Source organism: Eptesicus fuscus, chromosome 20 (assembly GCF_027574615.1).
Source record: "Eptesicus fuscus isolate TK198812 chromosome 20, DD_ASM_mEF_20220401, whole genome shotgun sequence".
NCBI classification, from domain to species: Eukaryota; Metazoa; Chordata; class Mammalia; order Chiroptera; family Vespertilionidae; genus Eptesicus; species Eptesicus fuscus.
The window spans coordinates 18,508,554-18,529,936 of NC_072492.1; the positions used below are offsets into that span (position 1 = coordinate 18,508,554).

A 21,383-nucleotide genomic window follows, 5' to 3' on the forward strand; every position below is an offset into this window, starting at 1 on the left:
TATGGTTCAGCTGATTGAGCATTATTCCATGCCCCAAAAGGTCACGTGTTCCGATTCCGTCAGGGCACATGCCCAGGTTGTGGGCTCAGTCCCCAGTAGGGGGCGTGAGGAGCAGCTAATCTATGTTTCTCTCTCTCTTTCTTCCCCTCCTCTCTCTCAAATCAATAAAAGCATTTTTTTAAAAAAAGTAACAAAGCTATTTAATTGAATTTACTATTAAATCAAAGTTGGTTATAAGCTGAGACTACTGGCAGGTTTTGTTCAGTAATTTCTGGATAGGAGAATCTGAGAGATAAAATACAACTGTCTTAAGATTATTTCCAATATGATATTCTCCCTAGACCTAGCTCAAAAGTGAAAGAGGCAACAATTTAAAATATCACAAATTAGCCTATACCAAATCATGCCCAAAGCTAAGAAGAACTAATAAGCAAAATATGATCTACTTTGGATTCTTTAAGACACAACCTGCTCTCAATTCTCCCCATTATAAATTCCACTTTATATAAAGATCCACTTTTCAGTTACATTTCTAAGCTTTGTGCCCTCCCTACTATTATCAAAAGAAAAGGCAGATATCCCAGTTTAGCAATACACATGGTTTATGGCTTTCCTTCTAATCATCACACAACTGAACAGACAACTCATTAACTAATATTTAGAGACAGAATGAGTCAAAACACAAATCTTGCCTCTCTGTCATTTTTTTGTTCAAATGGAAGATAAGCGCTTGTGAGTTTTCCAAATCTCAATATAGCTTTCCTTTAATACTGAAGTAAAAATACAAGATAAAAATTGAATTATTTTATTGTCAACAAAATCTGGTGTACTGAGTTGATCTTATCGATTTCTTTCCTTCAAAAATAAAAAAAGAGCACATTGTTTGACATATATAAACAGACTCAGATAATTAAAGATCAAAAGTACCTTATATATCCTTTAAGTCATCCATGTCATGGATGAGGGCCTGAAGGGTTGAGTGGCTTGCCTAAGGTTACAATCAATAACAGAACTGAAACTAAAAATCTAAATTTACTAAATGCAATGAACTATCCTGAATTGGATCCTAGAACAGAAAAAAGGAAATCAGTGGGAAATCTGAATAAATCTGAGTCAGTAATCCTATATAATAAAAGGCTAATATGCAAATAGACCAAACGGCAGAACAACAGAACAACCAGTCACTATGATGTGCACTGACCACCGGGGGGGGGGGGGTTGTGTGTGTGCGGAACATGGCGGGTGTCAGCCGCGGCGGAATGGTGGAGTAGGTGAGCAGGGGCACCAGCAGGGGCACCAGACTAAGGCGGGGCACCAGTCACTGTCATTGGGCCAAGCCTCTGGTAGTTATTGAAAATTCTTTGCTCCAGTGTGCCGTGGTCCTGCCTGGCCCTTGCACCTGCTGCCAGTGCCAGCCCCGCTCACACCCACTGCCAGCACCAGCCTCGCTCGCACCCACAGCCAGTGCCCGAGTGGCCGCTCGCACCTGCTGCTGGCACCCGGCACCGGTCCTGATCGCTCAGCGCCATCAGTGGGTGCAAGTGGCAGTTGCTGGCCCTGATCGCCCCTCAGGGCTTCTCCACCTACCCCTGCTCCTGAGGGGCAATCAGGGCAGCAGCCACTGGTTGCACCCACTGACGGCAACGGCCACACTCGCACCAGCTGCTGGCGCAGCCCCAATCACTCCACGCCGTCAGCACATGGGAGTGGCGGCAGCGGGAGCGGGGCTGCCGGCAGAGAGGGGACCAGGGGCCGCAGCAGGAGGGACAGGGCAGGGTTGCGGAGGATGGGCCGAGACCCACCCCTGTGCCCACGGCAGCCTCGCAGCCCACAGTTCCTTTCAAGGTGCATGAATTCGTGCACTGGGCCCCGAATTTAGTTAATAGTATTGTATCCTAGTTTTGACAAAGACAACACAGTTATTTAAAATTTAACATTGGAGGAAGCTGAGTGAAAGATATGTGAAAACTGTATGAACTATCTTTGTAATTTTTCTGTAACACTAAAATTATAAAAGAGGCTTATTTTTAAAATCCTAAATCTAAAATTAATTTCTAATCTAAAATTTTCTAAACCAAAATGCTTTCTTTCTGGTTCCTTAAAATCCCCAAACATAAAGGCATTAAGTTCTAGTACTAAGTATTCAGAAGTAACAAATACAGCTCCTCCATATAGTACCTCCTTACCAAAACAATAAAAAGAAATCATCCCTGTTTTTCTGTTTAATAATGCAGGGCATTAACACTCTTTAAATTCTTGTTATACTACAGGCATTTTGCTTATTTTATTTAATTCTCACAACTGTTCTAAAATAATTATCAACTCAAATCATATTTGAGGCTAAGAGAAGTTAAGCAATTTGCTCACCATAACACAGCTAGTAAGTAACGGCCAGGTTTCTATTATCCTATCTAATAAAAGGATAATATGCAAATTAACCGTCACTCTGTCACCAAGATGGCAGCGCCCAGTCCTCTCAGCCCTGCCGGAGTCCCCCAGTCCCGGGGGGGGGGGGGGGCGTGCCTGAGAGCGGGCAGCGTGAGCAGCCTGGCAGAATGCTTGCTTTGTCGTCACACCCGGCTCGGGCCGGGCCCCCTGGAGCCAGAGCGGACATGGACAGGGTCAGGGGTTCTGTCCTGCAGCCTCCGCGGCTGAGCGCAGGGAGGAGATGGCAGGCCCGCCTCCCACGGAATCAGCGCGGCTCCCTCCCGCCTCTCACAGAATGAACGAGGGTCCCTCTCACCTCCCGCGGAAGCAGCACTGCGGGTCCCGCTGGCTCCCTTGGAAGCAGCAGGCAGCCTACTGCACGCAATGGGCTACTAGTACCTTATAACTTTCTCCCAGTCACCTAGGCACTTGTGTATTTGAAGGAGTAAGAAACAGTTGTTTCTAAATTTGGACAGATTTTACCTCCACAGTGTTTTTCACATCAAAACCCTCACTGCCCATCACACAGCTACTACATTTTGTTCAGGTCTGTTACCTCTTGTCTGTTCTACAGCAAAGAAAGCCTCCCAAACAAGTATTCCAAGCTCTAATCTTTCCTCTGTAATCCATTATAATGTACCACTCTAATTGTCTGCTAAACTCTCAGCACCTATCCCCACTTTCTAGTAATGGTACTGTATTTCCTTTTATGAAATCACCTCTCCTCTGCCTAGATAGGACTATGTATAAAGCTGCCCGGTTCTCCCATCATAGATAAATGAACATGAACCAAGCTAAACCAATGACACTCTGTTTTCAGGAATTCTGAATCTTAAGTAAATGACACAAGTTTGGGGGGAAAAGTAAATGGGTGGCACACATTCATTCTGATGGTATTCTGATTAGACTGTCAATTTATTCCTGATATCAAGACCCTAGGAACTGCCCTGGACTGGCTCTCCAGCCTTCCCTTTGAGTCTCTGAACAACAGCCTTACAATAAATTTCTTTTCTCCTTAAGATACTGTCACTTTTCTGCTTGCAAACATAGACCCTAATGGATACAGCATCCCTGACTCATCTAAATCTTTAAAGCATCACTCAACCCTCCTGCTCAAAAACATTAAATGACCCAAAACTTCCCACTATTACAAACTTCTCAAGTTGACTTCTCAGGGTTCTCCCCATTTGGGTCAAATCTACATTTTTAAATGTATTTCTCACCATTAGTATTCCATACATTTATATTAGTGCTATTCTCTTCACTTGAAATGCTATCCACCAAATAATATCTCTGCCTATAAATTTTATCCACTCTTCCAAATATATTTCATTTGTTCCACCGTATGTAAATTCTTATCAATTCCACTAACCCACTAGGATATTGTATCTGTTCTATTACATATTCTCATTCACTTATTTCTATATGGGTTACATTCTTCCACTGACCCCACTAATTCTTCCAAAGGGGAGTAGAAGTGAGCCAAATGTGTGCTGTCATAATTCAATCAATAATTATGTCACTATAGCACAGGGAATATAGTCAATTTTATCGTAATAGTCCTGGCCGGTGTGGCTCAGTTGGTTGAGCATCCCATGCACAAAGAGGTCACTAGTTTGATTCATGGTCAGGGCATATCCCTGGGTTGCAGGCTTGATCCCCAGTAAGGGGGCGTGAAGGAGGCAGCTGATCAACGTTTTTCTCACCAATGTTTCTCTCTCTCTCCCTCTCCCTTCCTCTCTCTAAAAAAGCAATAAAACATATTAAAATCACAATAGAAATATCGTAATAACTTTGTTTGGTGATAGATGGTTACTTATTATAATGATCAGATACATATTATACGTCAACTATACTTTAAAATAAAAATTACAATTATGTCACAATAGTGGCCATAATACAATGTCAACATTTAAACCAAATTGTTTTTTAAACTTGGTGTATGCAACCCAGCCTACATGGCTCAGTGGTTGAGCATCGACCTATGAACCAGGAGTTCACAGTTAGATTCCCAGTCAGGGCACATGCCTGGGGGTTGCAGGCTCCATCCTCTGAGTGTGGGGCATGTAGGAGGCAGCCAATCAATGATTCTCTCTCATCATTGATGTTTCTAGTTCACTCCCTCCCCCTTCCTCTCTGAAATTTAATTTAAAAAAAAAAATTTTTTTTTAAATAATAGTAACTTGGTGTGTGCAAATTTGGCATCAACTTCTGTTTCTGAGCAATGATAGAATAACTGGGACATGATTTACCCTCCTGTCACAAACACCTGTAAAACTGGAAAAAACACAGAATTCATTTCCAGACCCTAGACAAGAGGCAATACTTGACTGCAAGCTCTGAGAGGAGTAAAACAAAAAAGATCAATTATATGGTTACTGGCTTTCTACCTGGAATCACTTTCCAGAATGCAGTACAGGGAAAGGGATTCTAAGTAAAGCATAGAAGTCTCTCTGAACTGAGAAGACAGAGATCAGAGTTCAGTTAGGCCAAGCAACAGAAATAGAGAAAGCAGGCTTTTTAGGGAAAGAATTTCAGAACTATTTAGGGGATGCCTTCAGTATTTGACTGAATACTTAGTTGCACATGCATAGGATGAAACTCCACAAAGACAAGCAAAGAACAACTGTTAGGAGGTTAACTTCCCAGAGGCCACACAAGGCTGGGAAATGTCTGCGTTCCAACACAACCACAGTGGAGAATCCTTGTTGAAGACTTGGAGTACTCAGTATAGATCGCAAAAAGGTCAGAACTTTAATAGTAGGGCTAAATTAGCACTAGCATAAAGACTTCTCTAAATTCACCTTAATGAACACCTTAAAAACAGCCTTGAAAGATCAAGCTGATTCACAAGTAACTGCCAACCAAAACAAAGTGTAACATTCTTTAAAAATATTTTTTAAAATTCAGCATACAAAAAGTAAAATTTACAACATTTTACAATCAATCAAAAATTAAGATATACTAAAACATAAGAAATGTTAGCCATAACTAGCAGAAAAATTAGTCAACAGACTTCATAATGAAAGAGAAATGAGGAGGAAAAGGGCATTAAATTATTATAAATATCTTCAAATATTTACATTAAGAATATCTGCTTAAGAAAGAGAGAAAAGAACAAAATGGAACTTTAAAAGATGAAAAATAAAATTCAGAAATAAAAAATTTAATAAATGGGACTAGTAGTACACATGCCATTGCCAAAGAAATAAACCATAGATTTTTAATCCATTAATATGGAGACATGAAAATAAGAGCCAAATAATAGCACAGCAGAAAAAAAGCATAAAAAATGTGTAGGATCTGTTACTATGCGACAATATCAAAAGGTCTAACACAGAGGCCGCATGCCCCTGGGACCGGGTGAGGCTGTGCGCCCCCAGGTTCGGGTGAGGCCAAGCGCCCCTGGGTTCAGGTGAGGCCACGTGCCCCTGGGTCCAGGCGAGACCAAACCAGAGGGAGTTGGACCTGCATTACCACCATTTGTCCACCATCCAGATCTGAAAAGTCAGTGCTGACATGTACACATAAGGAACTGGTGGACATTGAACTTGGGTCTCAAAAGAACTGTTGGTCCAGAAAGAAACTCACTACAGACTAATTCATTTGCCTGTCAGCATAACTATTATTGCTCGTCTCACATTCGGTTCTTATAAGTATATTTCTAGTAACACATGATCTCACTCATCTAGGGGAAATGATGAACAACATAGACTGATGAACAACATAGACAACTGAACTACTGAACTTCTGACTTATATGTGGAAGTGAAATAAAGTCCTGTCTTGTTTAAACTAAAACAAACAAACCACCATACTATAAAAGATACCATTTTAGCTATTTTTAAGCATAGAGTTCTGTGGTATTAGTACAATCACCAAGGCTGGTATAATGGCTCCTTGGTATCAGGGACTCAGACTCCTATCTTTCTGCTTTGCAATCTTCAGAGTATGGCCTCCTCAAAGTCACCTATAGTTCAAAAGAGCTGCTGGAGCTACAGCTGTACGTCCTGGAAGAAGAAACAGCAGGAGGACAAAAATGGATTTTCCTAGTTAATCAGGTCCTTTTTATGTTATTGCAGTCTCAATGTTGCTTCTTTATATTTTTAGTTAATAGGACTTCGGTTCACCTAAATTTCAGGGGGTTCTGAATGATGATGGTTCTGTAGTTTAGTTATAATTTTGATGTGGTTGTGGGAGGATGTGAGTACCACAATGACCTATTCCATCATATCTTATTGTTATTATGCATATTTTCCTCAATTAAGAAAATGCTGAAGATGTGAAAAAATGTAAACAGTTTTAAACACTCTAGAAGGCATTTCTTACAAAACTAAATAGGTGCTTACTATAATGACCCAACAATTGCACTCTAGGTTATTTAACACAAACAAACAAAACTTACGTTCACACAAAAACAGGTACACAATTGAGTCCTCACTCAATATTGTCAACAGGTTTTTGAAAGCTGCAACTTTAAGCATAAAAAGATGTATAATGAAACCAATTTACCATAGGCTAAATTAATATAAACAAGAGTTAAGTTCCTAGGGCATATTTCTGGTCACAAAAACTTTACCAAACTTCTAAATAAAGACCCAAAACACTTCTAATGTCAAACATTGAAATAAATGTGAGCTATATACTAGTATATGTTTAAGAAAGATTAATATAAACAAGTATGAGAATTATTTTCCAACCCACTTATTCTAGTTCAGGGTCATGGGTGGCCAGATCCTATCTGGCATGCAAGGCAGAAACCAATCCTGGACAAGATGCCATTCCAATGCGGGGTACACACTCAAGTAATACTAGGACAATTTAGATATATCAATTAACTGAATGTGCACATCTTTGGGACGTGAGAGGGAACTGGAATACCCAGAAAAAGCCCACGCAGTCCTAGCCAGTTTGGCTCAGTGGATAGAGTGTTGGCCTGTGGACAGAAGGGTCCTGGGTTCGATTCCGGTCAAGGGCATCTACTTTGGTTTCAGGCTCCTCCAGGGCCCGGGCCCGGGCCCTGGTCGGGCGCGTGCAGGAGGCAACCAATCGATGCGCTTCTCTCTCATCGATAGTTCTCTGTCTTTTCCTCTCTTTTTCACTCTCTAAAAATCAATGGAAAAATATCCATGGGTGAGGATTTAAAAATTAATAATAAAAAGCCCACGCAGATGTGGGACGAACATGCAAACTCCACACAGTGGCCCTGTCCAGGAATCAATTCTTTTTTTTCATCAATGTTATAACAAAACAACACTGAATGAAATGACATTATTCAAGGGCCTAGTGTACTTTCTTTGTAATAGCAAAAAGCTGGGAAATACCCAAATATCCTTCAACAGGTGAGTGGTTAAACAAAATGTGGTACATCCTATACATGGCATACTATTCAGCAATAAAATACAAAATGCGGTATATCCTATACATGGACTACTACTCAGCAATAAAAAAGAACAAATTATTGAATTATATACAGCAACTTGGATGAATCTCACATGAATCATGGTAAGTGAAAAAAATCCTATTTCAAAAAGTTATACACTGCATAATTATATACATTTCATAAGTCATACTAGGGCCGTGGTCAGCAAACTGCGGCTCACGAGCCACATGCGGCTCTTTGGCCCCTTGAGTGTGGCTCTTCCACAAAATACCACGGCCTGGGCGAGTCTATTTTGAAGAAGTGACGTTAGAAGAAGTTTAAGTTTAAAAAATTTGGCTCTCAAAAGAAATTTCAATCGTTGTACTGTTGATATTTGGCTCTGTTGACTTATGAGTTTGCCGACCACTGTACTAGGGCAATTAATGTTAAAAATGAACAGCCCTAGCCAGTTTGGCTCAGTGGATATAGCTTCGGCCTGCGGACTGACGGGTCCCGGGTTTGATTCTGGTCAAGAGAACATGCCTGCATTGCAGGCTTGACGCCCAGTAAGGGGCACACAGGAGGCAGCTGATCAATGATTCTCTGTCATCATTAATGTTTCTATCTCTCCCTCTCTCTTCCTCTCTGAAATCAATAAAAATATATTTTAAAAAAAGAAAAAGGAAATCCCAAGAAAGGCTGCTCTGCGGAGTAACCCACTCTCTGTAAAAAAAAAAAAGAACAGATGAATGCATGGTTTCTAAGAGTTGGGTGGGTAAGAGAAAGAGGTGGCTGTGATAATAAAGGATACCACAAGTGATCCTTATAATGGAACTATTCTGTATCTTGACTGTGATAGTTGTCATACTAATCTACACATGTGATAAAACTGCATAGAACTAAATATACCTAACAAGCTTACACACAAAGGAGTGTAGATAAAAATGGTGAAATCTGAATAATAAGGTCAAGTGGAGTTGTAGATAACAAGCAATGTTAAAGCAAGATCCTCAATCACAAAGAAAAAGTTACTAAATAGAAACTGGGATCTTCACAAAGGAATGAAGAATAGTAGAAATCATAAATAATGTTATAAATATTAAAAACTTTAAAAATAACTTAACTATTTTTAAAATATAATGAATTGTTTAAAGCAAAAATAACAACAATGTAATCTAGAGCTTTTAACATATATACAAGGACAATGTGTGACAACTCTAGTACAAAGGATTAGAGTGGAAAACAGAAGAATGCCATTGGAAGCATCTTACAATATATGTGAAGTGGTATAATATTATTTGAAGGTGAAATGTGACAAGTTAAAGAGGCTTATTAAAAAAAACAATGGCCTATTAAGCCAACAATGGAGATAAAATGAATAAATAAATATACTCAATCCAAACAAAGATAGGGAAGGACACAGGAACTGCCAAAAGATAGGACTAATAGAAAATGAATAGCAAAACGGAACATTTAAACCCAACCATATTGTTATTTTCATTAAATGTAAATGGTCTAAGAAGACTCCAAATAAAATACAAAGAGAATGTATTAAAAAACAGAAAAGCAAGACCCTTTTTAAAAAGACAATTTTAAAAAGCTGTCAACGAGAAACTTTAAATATAAAGACAAAAATAGATTAATAGTAAGAAAGATATATCATGCCCTGGCCGGCTTGGCTCAGTGGATAGAGCGTCAGCCTGCGGACTGAAGGGTCCCGGGTTCGATTCCGGCCAAGGGCACATGCCTGGGATGCGGGCTCGATCTCCAGTGGGGGGTGGGCAGAAGGCAGCCGGTCAATGATTCTCTCATCATTGATGTTTCTATCTCTCTCTCCTTCTCCCTTCCTCTCTGAAATCAATAAAGAAATATATTTTTTTTAAAAAAAGAAAGATATATCATGCAAATACTAAGGTTAAGAATACGGTAGTAGCCCTCAGAATATACCCAAAAGAATTGAATGCAGGGCTCAAAGAGATACTTATACACCAATGTCCATAGCAGCATTATTTACAACAGCCAAAAGATATAAACAACTCAAATGTCTATCAAAAGATGAATGGATAAACGTGATATTTACAAACAATGGAATATTATTCAGCCTTTAAAAAGGAATGAAATTCTTGAGATATGTAACAACATGACTAAGACATGAAAACAGGATGCTAAGTGAGATTAGCCAGTCACAAAAGGACAAATACAGGGTGGGGCAAAAGTAAATTTACAGTTTTTTGTATGAAAAATAATACAAAATTAATAAATAATAATGCAAGAAACTGTTTCGTGTACTCACAACTATAAACCTACTTTTGTCATGCCCTGTACTGTATGATTCCACTTATGTGAGGTACTAGAATAGATGAATTCAGACACAGCAAGTAGAATAGAGGTTACCAGGGGCTGGGGAAGAGGGAAAAAATGACAGTTATTGTTTGGTGGATGTATAGTTTCTGTTTGGGATGATAAAAAAAGTTCTGGAGCCTGGCCAGCCTGGCTCAGTGGTTGAGCTTTGACCTATAAACCAGGAGGGTCATGGTTCAATTCTTGGTCAGGGCATACACCCAGGTTTCAGGCTCGATCTCCAGAGGGGGGCATGCAGGAGGCAACCGATCAATGGATGATTCTCTCTCACCATTGATGTTTCTATCTCTCGCTCCCTCTCCCTTCCTCTTTTAAATCAATAAAAATGTATATATTTTAAAATTTTCTGGATATGAATAGTGGCAATTGTTGTACAACACTGAATGTATTTAACTCCACTATATTGTATACTTAAAATGGTTAAAATGATACATTTTATTTATGTTACTAGAGGTCCGGTGCACAAAATTCGTACACGGGGAGGGGATCCCCTCAGCCCAGCCTGCACCCTCTCCAATCTGGGACCCCTTGGGGGATGTCAGACTGACAGTTTAGGCCCGAGATCGGGCCTAAACCGGCAGTCGGACATCCCTCTCACAATCCGGGACTGCTAGTTCCTAACTGCTCACCTGCCTGACTGCCTGATCGCCCCTAACTGCCCCCCCTGCCAGCCTGCTCACCCCTAACTGCTTCTGCCTGCCGGCCTTGTCGCCCCCAACTGCCCCCCTCTGCTGAGCTGGTCACCCCTCACTGCCCCCCATGCTGGCCTGGTTGCCCCTCATGGCCCCTGTGCCGGCCTGGTTGCCTCCAACTGCACCCCCCCCCCCCGCTGGCCTGGTCGCCCCTCACTGTCCCCCTCTGCTGGCCTGGTCACCCCTCACTGCCCCCCCCACCCCCCGCCGGCCTGGTCGCCCCATGCAGCCTGCTGTTCAGTTGTTTGGTCACCCCTCACTAACCCCCCTGCCGGCCTGGTCGCCCCACGCAGCCTGCTTTTCAGTCATTACTGTGAGGGCGTCATGATCCATTTGCATATTACCCTTTTATTAGCATAGATATGCATATTTGACACAATTTTGAAAAGTGAATTAATAACAAAAAATAACCTGCTAATTTAATCATAAGCAAATCTTGGTTAAAAGCATTTTAAAATTAACAGGGTGTTAATTTTCACATATGACATACAGACTGGAAATTTTGTCGGTTAAATCAGGGTTCAAAAAAATCAAGGGTTTATTGTACTTTCTATTGCTAGCAATCAAGTTCCTCTACTATAGAACATTTCTTTCCTAACTAGAAAATTTCACATCTTTTTCTTCTTAAAATCCTTTTGCTATTGATTAAAGTCTTATGGCATTACTTAGAGAATTGAACATTCATACATAATACACAAAACTATTGTATCTGTCTGTACCTAAACTGAAGATAAAAGGATCTTTTCATTACTCTTTTTTTCAAATTATTTGTGCTTTTCTAGATAACAAAAAAATTATCAGCGCTAACAACTATATATATCAAAGTAAAGAATCTGAAAGTGAGGCACATTATATTGTACCTCTGGGACTCAGAACTCTTTTGAAACAAACCAATTGAAATACAGAACTCTTATAATGTGATGGTCCTGATAAAACATCACAATCATCATCAACCATGTACACAGCATGAGATTATTTAAACACTATCCTATATAATAAAAGGCTAATATGCAAATTGTCCCCTAGCGAGTTCGACCAGGAAACCGGGAGTTTGATCGCTTGCTATGATGTACACTGACCACCAGGGGGCAGCACAGACCATGATGGGCAACCAGCGGCGGTGGCAGGCACTGAGGGAGCGAGGGAAGGCGTAAGCGGGGAGAGGGGAAACCTGATCGGCCCGGATTGCTGGCCAGGCCTAGGGACCTTATCCGTGCATGATTTGGTGCACCGGGCCTCTACTATATTAAATACTATAACTCACAACATACAGAGTTTCTGTGCCACAATGAAGAGTAGTTTTCTCATCAAGTTCAATATAGGTTAATTAGTAACTTTACAGTCTTTACAATCAAGGATATGTATGCTTTTGGCAAAGAGACAAAGCTTTTCCAATTCTGAGTAACACTAAATTCCCAAGTATAAAAAAGGAAAACCCTGACCTTGTTTAGTAATGCTGTTCATCAACTTTTTCTGAAATCTCTTTCTCAGTCTCAGTGATAATAAATTAGAAATCGATCCAAAATACAAACTAGAGACTCATAACTACTACACACTGAAATTTTAAAAATACAGTTGACCCTTGAACAACACAGGTTTGAACTGCAAGGGTCCATTTATACATAAACTTTTTTCAGTAAGTACCTCTTCTGTTTTGGATCTGTTGTTGGGAGTGTCCATGGATGCAGAAGGCCAACTGTATGCAATGATCTACACCATTTTATATAGGGGACTTCAGGATTTTGGTACCCTTAGAGCAGTGGTTCTCAACCTTTTTATTTTTATTTTTATTTTTTGCAGTGTATCTAAAAGCTTTATTTTTATGTTTTTCCAAGTCTGTATGAGAAACAATAAAATTCTACTGGTTAATGTGTTTCAAGGTTCTCAACCTTTTTAATGCTGCGATCCTTTAATGCAGTTCCTCATGTTGTGGTGACCCCCAACCATAAAATTATTTTCGTTGCTACTTCATAACTGTAATTTTGCTACTGTTAATGAATCGTAATGTAAATATCTGTATTTTCCGATGGTCTTGGGCTCTACAGCAGCGGTTCTCAACCTGTGGGGTCGCGACCCACAGGTTGAGAACCGACCCACAAGTTGAGAACCGCTAGCAGGGTCTGGGCCCAGTGGCCTGGGGGAGGACCCCTGATGGGGTGGGGAGGCTGATCTGGGGTGGGGTCAAGTGGGGGGAGGGGCTACAGGAGGTTGGCCACCCAGTCCCATCCCCTATTGGGGTGGAGGGGTGCGATCAGGGGCGGGCCGGCCAGGGGGAGGGGCTGCGGGCCTACCATGGTGTGGCGGGCTCATCGGGGGCAGGGCTGGCCAAGGGGAGGGAAGGGGCGTTTGGCCAGTGGCCTGCTCTTGATCAGGGTGGAAGAGTCCGATCAGGGACAGGCTGGCAGGGGGGAGGGGCCGCAAGGTTGGCCGGCCGGCCCCAACCCAATTGGCTGGTTTGCTGGCCACAGTGGGTGTCATAGCGACCGATCGGTAAGGTATTATGGTCACTGGCTTTTTATATATATGGATTATTTTTCATTTTTAACAACTGTTACTGTGACTCAGTAAATTGAATTCACAAGCCACTAATGGGTCACAACCTAAAGTTTGAAAAGCACTGGCTTATAGGAACTGACAATGATAAGAAGGTCCTTCCTCTCCTATGAATATCTGGTTTGAGAAAACTAATCAGGAGGTGGAAAGAATGAGAAGACAATTCCTCCAGAGCAGGGACTATACACTGAGTGGCCAGATTATTATGATCTCTGAACGCATATCCATCTGGCCACTCAGTGTATATCCTATATAATAAAAGGCTAATATGAAAATTGTCCCCTTGACCAGGAGATCGACCAGCAAGCAGGCTGGCCAACCGCCCATGTCCCCTCCCCCTGGCCAGGCTGGCCGGACCCCATCCATGTACGAATTCATGCACCGGGCCTCTAACACACACACACACACACACACACACACACACACACATGTGTGTGTGTATATATATATATGTGTGTGTATATATATATACACATACACACACACACACACACACACACATACACACACACACCCACACACACACAGAGTGGCCAGATTATTATGCATTCAGAGATCATAATAATCTGGCCACTCAGTGTATATTACTAGCACATAATCATCACTTAATATGTGTTGAATTAATAAATTGTGGAATATAAAGCACTTTCAAGGTGAAGACACACCTACAAAGGATACCTTTAAAAAAATAAATAAGCCGAAACCGGTTTGGCTCAGTGGATGGAGCGTCGGCCTGCGGACTCGAGGGTCCCAGGTTCGATTCCAGTCAAGGGCATGTGCCTTGGTTGCGGGCACATCCCCAGTGGGGGGTGTGCAGGAGGCAGCTGATCGATGTTTCTCTCTCATCGATGTTTCTAACTCTCTATCCCTCTCTCTTCCTCTCTGTAAAAAATCAATAAAATATATATATAAAATAAATAAATAAATAAATGCTTAGGAAAGCATGAGTACTTTGCATGCTTTCAAAACTAGGGATGGTGAAAAGAGCTCCAGGCAGTAAAAGAGTGATACACCAACTGAGCCTTAAATAAACAAATGAAGTGCCAAAAGAAAAGGAAATTTATTCTTTAGGATGAGCTTTAGATACAGCACAGGAAAAAGAAAATCACTTGGGGAACTACATAATAGTCTATTACAGGTTCAAAAAGTTTGTAAGCTATCCTTGGTAGAAATTCTAACCATTTCTTTTCAAATATATATGTTGAACTCCAAATGTATAAATTCAACTTCAAATCAAAATTATGGAATGCAATTCATTCTTAAATATTAAATCCTCTGTATTCATTTGTAAGCATTTCATAAGCAGCTAATGTGTGGTAGCCAAAAACTTAATGAGTGCTTAATATGTATTAGGTAATATGTTAAGTACTTAACAAGGGTTATCCCATTTAAACCTAACAACCTTGTAAAGTGGATACTACCTTCATTTTATAGATGGGGAAAGTAAGGCTTAAAAAGTTACACAAACAAGTTACACAGCTAATAAATGGTGAAATTAAGATTAAGTGCCAGTTTTATTATTATTGGTGGCTGAAAATCAGAATTATTTTGTTCCATTCTATTGTTAACTAGAGGCCCGGTGCACCAATTCATTCACAGGTGGGGTCCCTCAGGGTGGCCTGCGGGGATCGGGCCGCAGCTCACACCCCCAGGCTCGCAGCCCCAGCTTGCGCCCCCAGCCTCACAGCTCCGCCTGGCACCTCGCCATGGCCTGGCACCGCCCCCTCACCTGCTCCACCATCCTGCCTACAGGGCGATCCATCAGGGCCAGGCCCTCTGCCCGACTCCCTCAGCACCTGGGAGCCAGGCAGCGGCCCCACCCCCCGTCGCTGGTCACCATCGGCAGGGTGATCAGTCAGGGGCGGGGCAATCAGTTGTGGCCAGGCCCTGACCGCTCGCACCCGCCTTGGCCTGGTGCCACCCACTCCCCTGCTCCACCATCCCGCAACAGTCCATTGGGGCCGGCAGCGCCTCCACTGCCGCTCAGTGCCATGTCGCTGACACCCACCATGTTCCACGCCACTGGTGGTCAGCGCACATCACAGCAAGCGGTCAAACTCACAGTCTCCCAGTCGAACGACCACCTGAGAGGACAATTTGCATATTAGGCTTTTATTATATAGGAAGGATGTTTTTCTCAGAAACTAAACTTTGCATATATTTCTGAATGAAGTGATTCATCTACTTCTAAATCTGTACAACACTATCCTCCTCCTATATAATAAAAGGCTAATATGCAAATCAACCGAATGGCAGAACCACCAGTCACTATGACGCACACTGATCATCAAGGGACAGACGCTCAACGCAGGAGCTGCCCCCTGGTGGTCAGTGCACTCCCACAGGGGGAGCACTGCTCAGCCAGAAGCCAGGCTCACGGCCGGCGAGCAGAGCCTCTCCCGCCTCCATGGCAGCGCTAAGGATGTCCGACTGACGGCTTCAGTTGGACATCCCCCGAGGACTCCTGGAGTACGAGGGCACAGGCCGGGCTGAGGGACCCCCAGACCCCTGAGTGCATGAATTTTGTGCACCAGGCCTCTAGTATTGAATAATTTTATCAAAAGGAAAAATTAGCCCCTTCTGTTTTAAAGATAAATTAGAGGCCAATTAAATATAGTTATCTGACACTGGCATTTTTAATAGCTATATATATATATATTATGCAAAGTACTCAGTAACTTGTACTTTTACTTACCTTATTTACATGTACTTATATTTACAGGTACTTATATTTTGAAAAACCTTTCCACCTTTTATAGGCCACTTATTTTTCTACTAGGTAAGAAGATGTGGCCTTAGACTGTTTTTCAGAACAAAAAGTCTGCTTCTAGTACAAATGGAAGAGACTGACATAGAAATAATTGTTACCAAATGTTGACAGATTACATCCCAACTGAAAATTATTTCTAGTCCATCCACCCAACTTTTTAATTCATGTTGACATTTAGAAGAAATTAGACATCTTTAATGAAATTAAACATTAATTTTTATTACTAAAAACTATAATACTTTGATCCAACAATGGAATGGAATGAAATACAGATTCGTATCTTTTTCATTTATATTTTAGAATTTGAAATTAAAAAATAATCCAGCCATAAACAAGTACAGAAACCTAAAGGCAGATGAACATACACTGGCACTCTATTTAATAAAACAATCCCAATTTTATGCAAGACTTGATTACAGAAATAACACTTTTGGAAGAGATTCATTCAACTATGATCCTGTACTGAACAGCAGCCTTTAACTAATATATACAAAAAAGCTCTTAATTTCAAAAAGATTAAATTAGTATGAGTATAATTATTTTAAGTAATAGAGACCACTGAAAACCAAAAACAGATACAATGGAAAACTTAACTTTTGTTTTAAATCCTCACCAAGGACATGCTTGGAGGAGGGAGGGCAGAGGGAGAGAAAAATCAATAATTTGCCTTCCATAAGGTACCCAATTGGGGATCAAACCAGCAACCCCAGGTATGTGCCCTGACTGGGAATCAAACTGGCAACCTTTTGGTGCACAGAATGATGCTTAACCAACTGAGCCACTCTGCCCAGGTGAAAAATTAACTGACTTTAATATACAAATCAGTCAAGGGGGAAAAAAAACACACCAGAATTTATCTCCAGGTAATTAGAATTGATCTTAACTCTAATTTCAGTATCAGTAGTTGGCCTAACTTTTGGATTTACTATGTATTCATATCTAAGTACCAGCAAATTCTTAAAACAAATTATATTCTTCATGGTTAGTGAAGAGCATCCAATCTTTCTAGTATTCTGTAACAAATCAATTTCTTTTTTATTTGTGGGATGGCATCATACCACCAGACCAAATATCATGTATATGCCTTGATATACAGAAAGTTTGTTTTATATTTAACATCCATTCAATTGCCGTATCCACAGCTCTCCCAAAATATGTATTATAGAAAATATAATAATTATTTTCTATTCAACTCACTCATACTTTGAGTCCTAATGTACACTACTGTATTTCTTAAAAACCTCTCAGAGTTTAAATTTGTTTGAGAAACTTTCCTTAATTTGTAAGGAAGTTTAGTTACTGCCAAAATAACCTTAGACTATTCAAAGCCTTTAAACCCAGCTGATTCTAAGAAATTCTTCCATCTATAAAACATGATAATTATAACCAAATTAACAAATCAGAATCAGAATGCCAAAAATTAAGTCATTAAAAGGGAATCTAGAGAAAGGGCCAGTTGTGAAAGAACAGGAAGTGATGTACACTGCCATTTTGTAGATGAACTATTTAGTAACATAAGTACCATACTAATCTGAAATCAACCAACCCAGACTAAGAGCTCTCAGTATTCTTTCTGACAGTGGCATCAGAAGTCGGCTGAAATAACCCTCCGGCAGTTTTTCCTTAATAATGAATTTATCAAATTGATCATGAACATACTTTTACCACTTTTAGCACAATTCCCACCAGCGACAGAAACAGGGTTTCTTTTTAGTTGTCCTAAAAAGTGCCTCTTTTAGTTCTAACATGCTGAACTATAGCAAGTAGTTTACCTATATCCTGTGTACATACGTACGTTTTGTAGCCTTTATTAATAAATCCTCTCTGCTTGCATCTTTCCAAGATAAAAAGTCACTCTTTACTAAGCAGTATGTTTGCATTTATTCATGCTAGTATATATGAATTATCAATAACAAACCATAATAGAGAATTAAACTTTATGGAATAATTTGCCATCTAGGGGAAAACTCTACACACCACAACATGCAGCTTTGTGCCATGAAATAAAGATTTATAGGAAGTGCTGTTAAAATAACTCTAGTCCTGGCTGGTGTTGATGAGTGGTTAGAGCATCAGCCTATGCACAGAGTCTTGGGTTCCATTCCAGGTCCAGAGCACATAATCTGGTTCGCTCCCTGCTCCTCACCCTCGTCTGGGAGGCAACCAGTCAATGTGTCTCTCTCACACTGATGTTTCTCTCTCCCTCTCTCCTTTCTACCCCCCCCCCCACTCTCTCTAAAAAGTAATGGGGAAAAATATCCTCAGGTGTGGATTAACAAAACAATGAAGAAAGTTAAAAGAAGCCCAGATAAAAATAAAAATAAAGCAAAATTCCATTTTCTGAGGAAAAATAATAAATCTAATTTAACAGACCATTAATGTGTCTCCCCATATTAAAATCATAAAATAAGATGACAGAAACTAAATTGTTGTCTAACCCTCCTACTACTAACATCTTTAAATCCCTGTCTTTAAACAGGTTTCAAAATGCAAAAACAAAAAATACAACAAAAGCTCTTATGGACATTAAATGTAGATGGCGTTTGAAAGTCTTTAAAAATAAGTCACCCACTAAGTGAAGCTTAAATAACAAATACCAAATAGTAAAATATCAAGACAATTCATGTCTATATGTATACTAGAGGCCCAGTGCATGAAATTGGTACACGGGTAGGGTCCCTAGTGGCTGCCTGCCACCAGCAAGGGCAGGGCCAGCCAGGAGGATGGGCCCCAGGCGGATGGCTGGCCAGCCCTGCCCCCTGGTCAAACTCCCTAGTGGAACTCCCATTGGAGGGGACAATTTGCATATTAGGCTTTTATTATATGAGGATATTTTGGTTATTTTCATTGCTTTGTGAAATAATTAATTCTGTGACTATGCAATATGGAACATTTTGAAATCACTTCATCACTAAATTTATATACTAAAGAAAAAAGTATCAACAGTAGACTTCAAGACTACTCTTTGGTAACAAAATACACTTGGCAACACACTTCCAGAATGTCAAAATATTTATTTTTCTTATTTCTACTCTACTAAAGGACGCAACCAACAAGTACTACTGTAAACCAGACAAGAAAGTTTGACTAAAACAAATATGACATGAAGCAAAAGAAGTGGAAAAACAACTTATTGACTACAAATATAGATGCTATCATAGCATAATTAAGCAAATTACAGCGTTTATTTTTTTCATTTGCTACAGAAGGATTTGTAACCTAATCATTTCCAAAGTTTTCCAATTTCAGTGTTCTACAAAATAGCATTAACCCTAAAATTTCAGAGCCCAGAGAGGAATGTCAATCAGACTGCCTGTCTGTATGCAATGATCTTTAATAATTCTTCAAGAACTACAAAAGTCATAGGAAGAAAATAAAACGAAATAAGGGGGTAGGGGGATACCAAGTTATCTTATTTGAATCCTAATGAAAACCCAGTATGCTCACACACAAATGTCAATCCGGTGTTTAAAGAGAGATGGAGAGACATTAAAACTGTTCTAACCTGGCAGGGTCCCTTCTCGAGAGGCCTAACCCTCTCCCCCCAGACAATAACAGGAACAGATATACTTCCCAGGGGCAGATCTCAGGGGAAGAATATTAAACCGGTGCTGTTATCGGTTTAAAACCAAAGGAAAAGAGTAACCTTTCCAAGGGAAGCGCCATTACTTCCCTGTCCTGCTCCCCCTCCCTTCGGTGTATACACGGGCCTGTGTATGAAGAAACTGCCTTGGACTTCTGCAGCACTGCAGCAGACTAAAGATGGGGTAGGGGGAAGGGTAAGGGGAGAAAAACGCTTCCATCACCCCTACAGAAGAGGGGTATAGATTTCCTGGGGGTTGGGGGGCGAGTAGGGGGAGGCCTTGGAACCCACCCAGCAGGCTACCCAGAACAGTCTCCCTTCCCGAGAATACAGACACTACAAAGGAGAGGGAGGAGCAGAGGGACCAGAAGGGAAAGGGGCCTCGCGCCTTTTAAATCGGGGTGAACATCAACCCCGTCTCCCACTGAGGGCCACACCTTCCTGGAGGCATCCCCTTCCACCACCCCTTCCGGTGACCCTCAGGAAAGAGGAATGTAATTGCTCTGGCCCCTCAGAACAGGAGGGCGTCCACCTCACCACCTTCTTCACCCCACCCACTGAATCACAGACCCTCCTTGTCTCCCTCCCCCACCCCACTCCCACAACCCTCCTTCCGCCCAGAGGCCACAGTGGGCCGAATTTCCCCGCCCCCTCCAAGTCTCCCTTACCCAAAGCAGAGGTGCCCTTACCCTTTCGCCGACAGGTCTGGGGCGGAGTAGGCAGGCGCAGCCCCCTACAGCGCTGGGGTAGCCGCTTCGCTGGGAGGCGAGGAGTGAGGAGGAGGGGGCCTGGCGACACACCGCTGCCCCCCCCCGCCCCCCCCGGAGCCCCAACGAGCCGCCCAGCCCAAGCTCTGCGACAAGGGGCGGGGGGGTGGGGGGGGCGGGGAGCGAGGGGACGACCGGGGTCGAGGAGGCGCCCTCAGCGCTTGGGCTCAGCTAAGATGGCGCGGGGAAGTGCCGGGAGCCGCCGCCGCTTCGGGGGAACCGGCCCGGGCCTCGGCCGCCTCTCGTCCTCACACAGCCGAGGCCCTGTCGGTCCCCCGCCGCGGCCCCTCGGCGGGCAGGCCCACGCACAACCCTCTGCCACCACCACCACCACCACCACCCCTGGGAAGGGGGCGCTCACAAAGGGAAGAGAGGCCGCGGGCCGGCCGGCCGGCGGCGGCGGGGCGGGGTCCCCAGGGGCCGGGAGGCCTCAGAGGTTCGTGGGGTGCCTAGCGCTCTCGGCCCGCGAAGGGCGCAGGCAAGCGGGACCCCTCCTCTCTCCTCAGGCAGGCGGCGGCACCAACTCACTCTCTTTGCCACCCTCCCTCTCGCTCTCCGAGCCCTGAAGCCAGAGAGCCCGGCCGCTGCCCAGGTTCCCCCCCCTTTCCCCGACACCACTCCCCTCCTCCCGATAGTCATCCCAGTCTCCGATCTCGCGAGATTTCCCGCCTGACAGGCCCAGCCCTGCGCGAGACACGACTGCGTGCGCGCGCACGCCCTCGCGGGAGCGCGCGAGGGCTTGCGCTGGGCGGAGTCTCCAGAGGGGCCCTGATCCCCAGCCTCTGTCCAGCCTGGCCTCGTTCAGCTGGCAGCTCTTCTGCCACGCCAGCGTCAGATGCATTCATTTCACCCTGAAATCTGAGAAAGAA

At 42.5% G+C, this 21,383-nt stretch overlaps 1 protein-coding gene across 1 annotated transcript in view; it reads right to left on the bottom strand.

Annotated features, from left to right (window-relative positions):
- The window catches only part of TAOK1 (TAO kinase 1), a 130,981-nt gene extending 109,864 nt beyond the window's left edge, over positions 1 to 21,117 (bottom strand). The window contains exon 1 of the mRNA XM_028154968.2: positions 20,437 to 21,117. The gene's annotated coding sequence lies outside the window, so the exon portion shown is untranslated. The remainder of the gene's footprint in view (positions 1 to 20,436) is intronic.
- Positions 21,118 to 21,383: the final 266 nt, after the last annotated feature.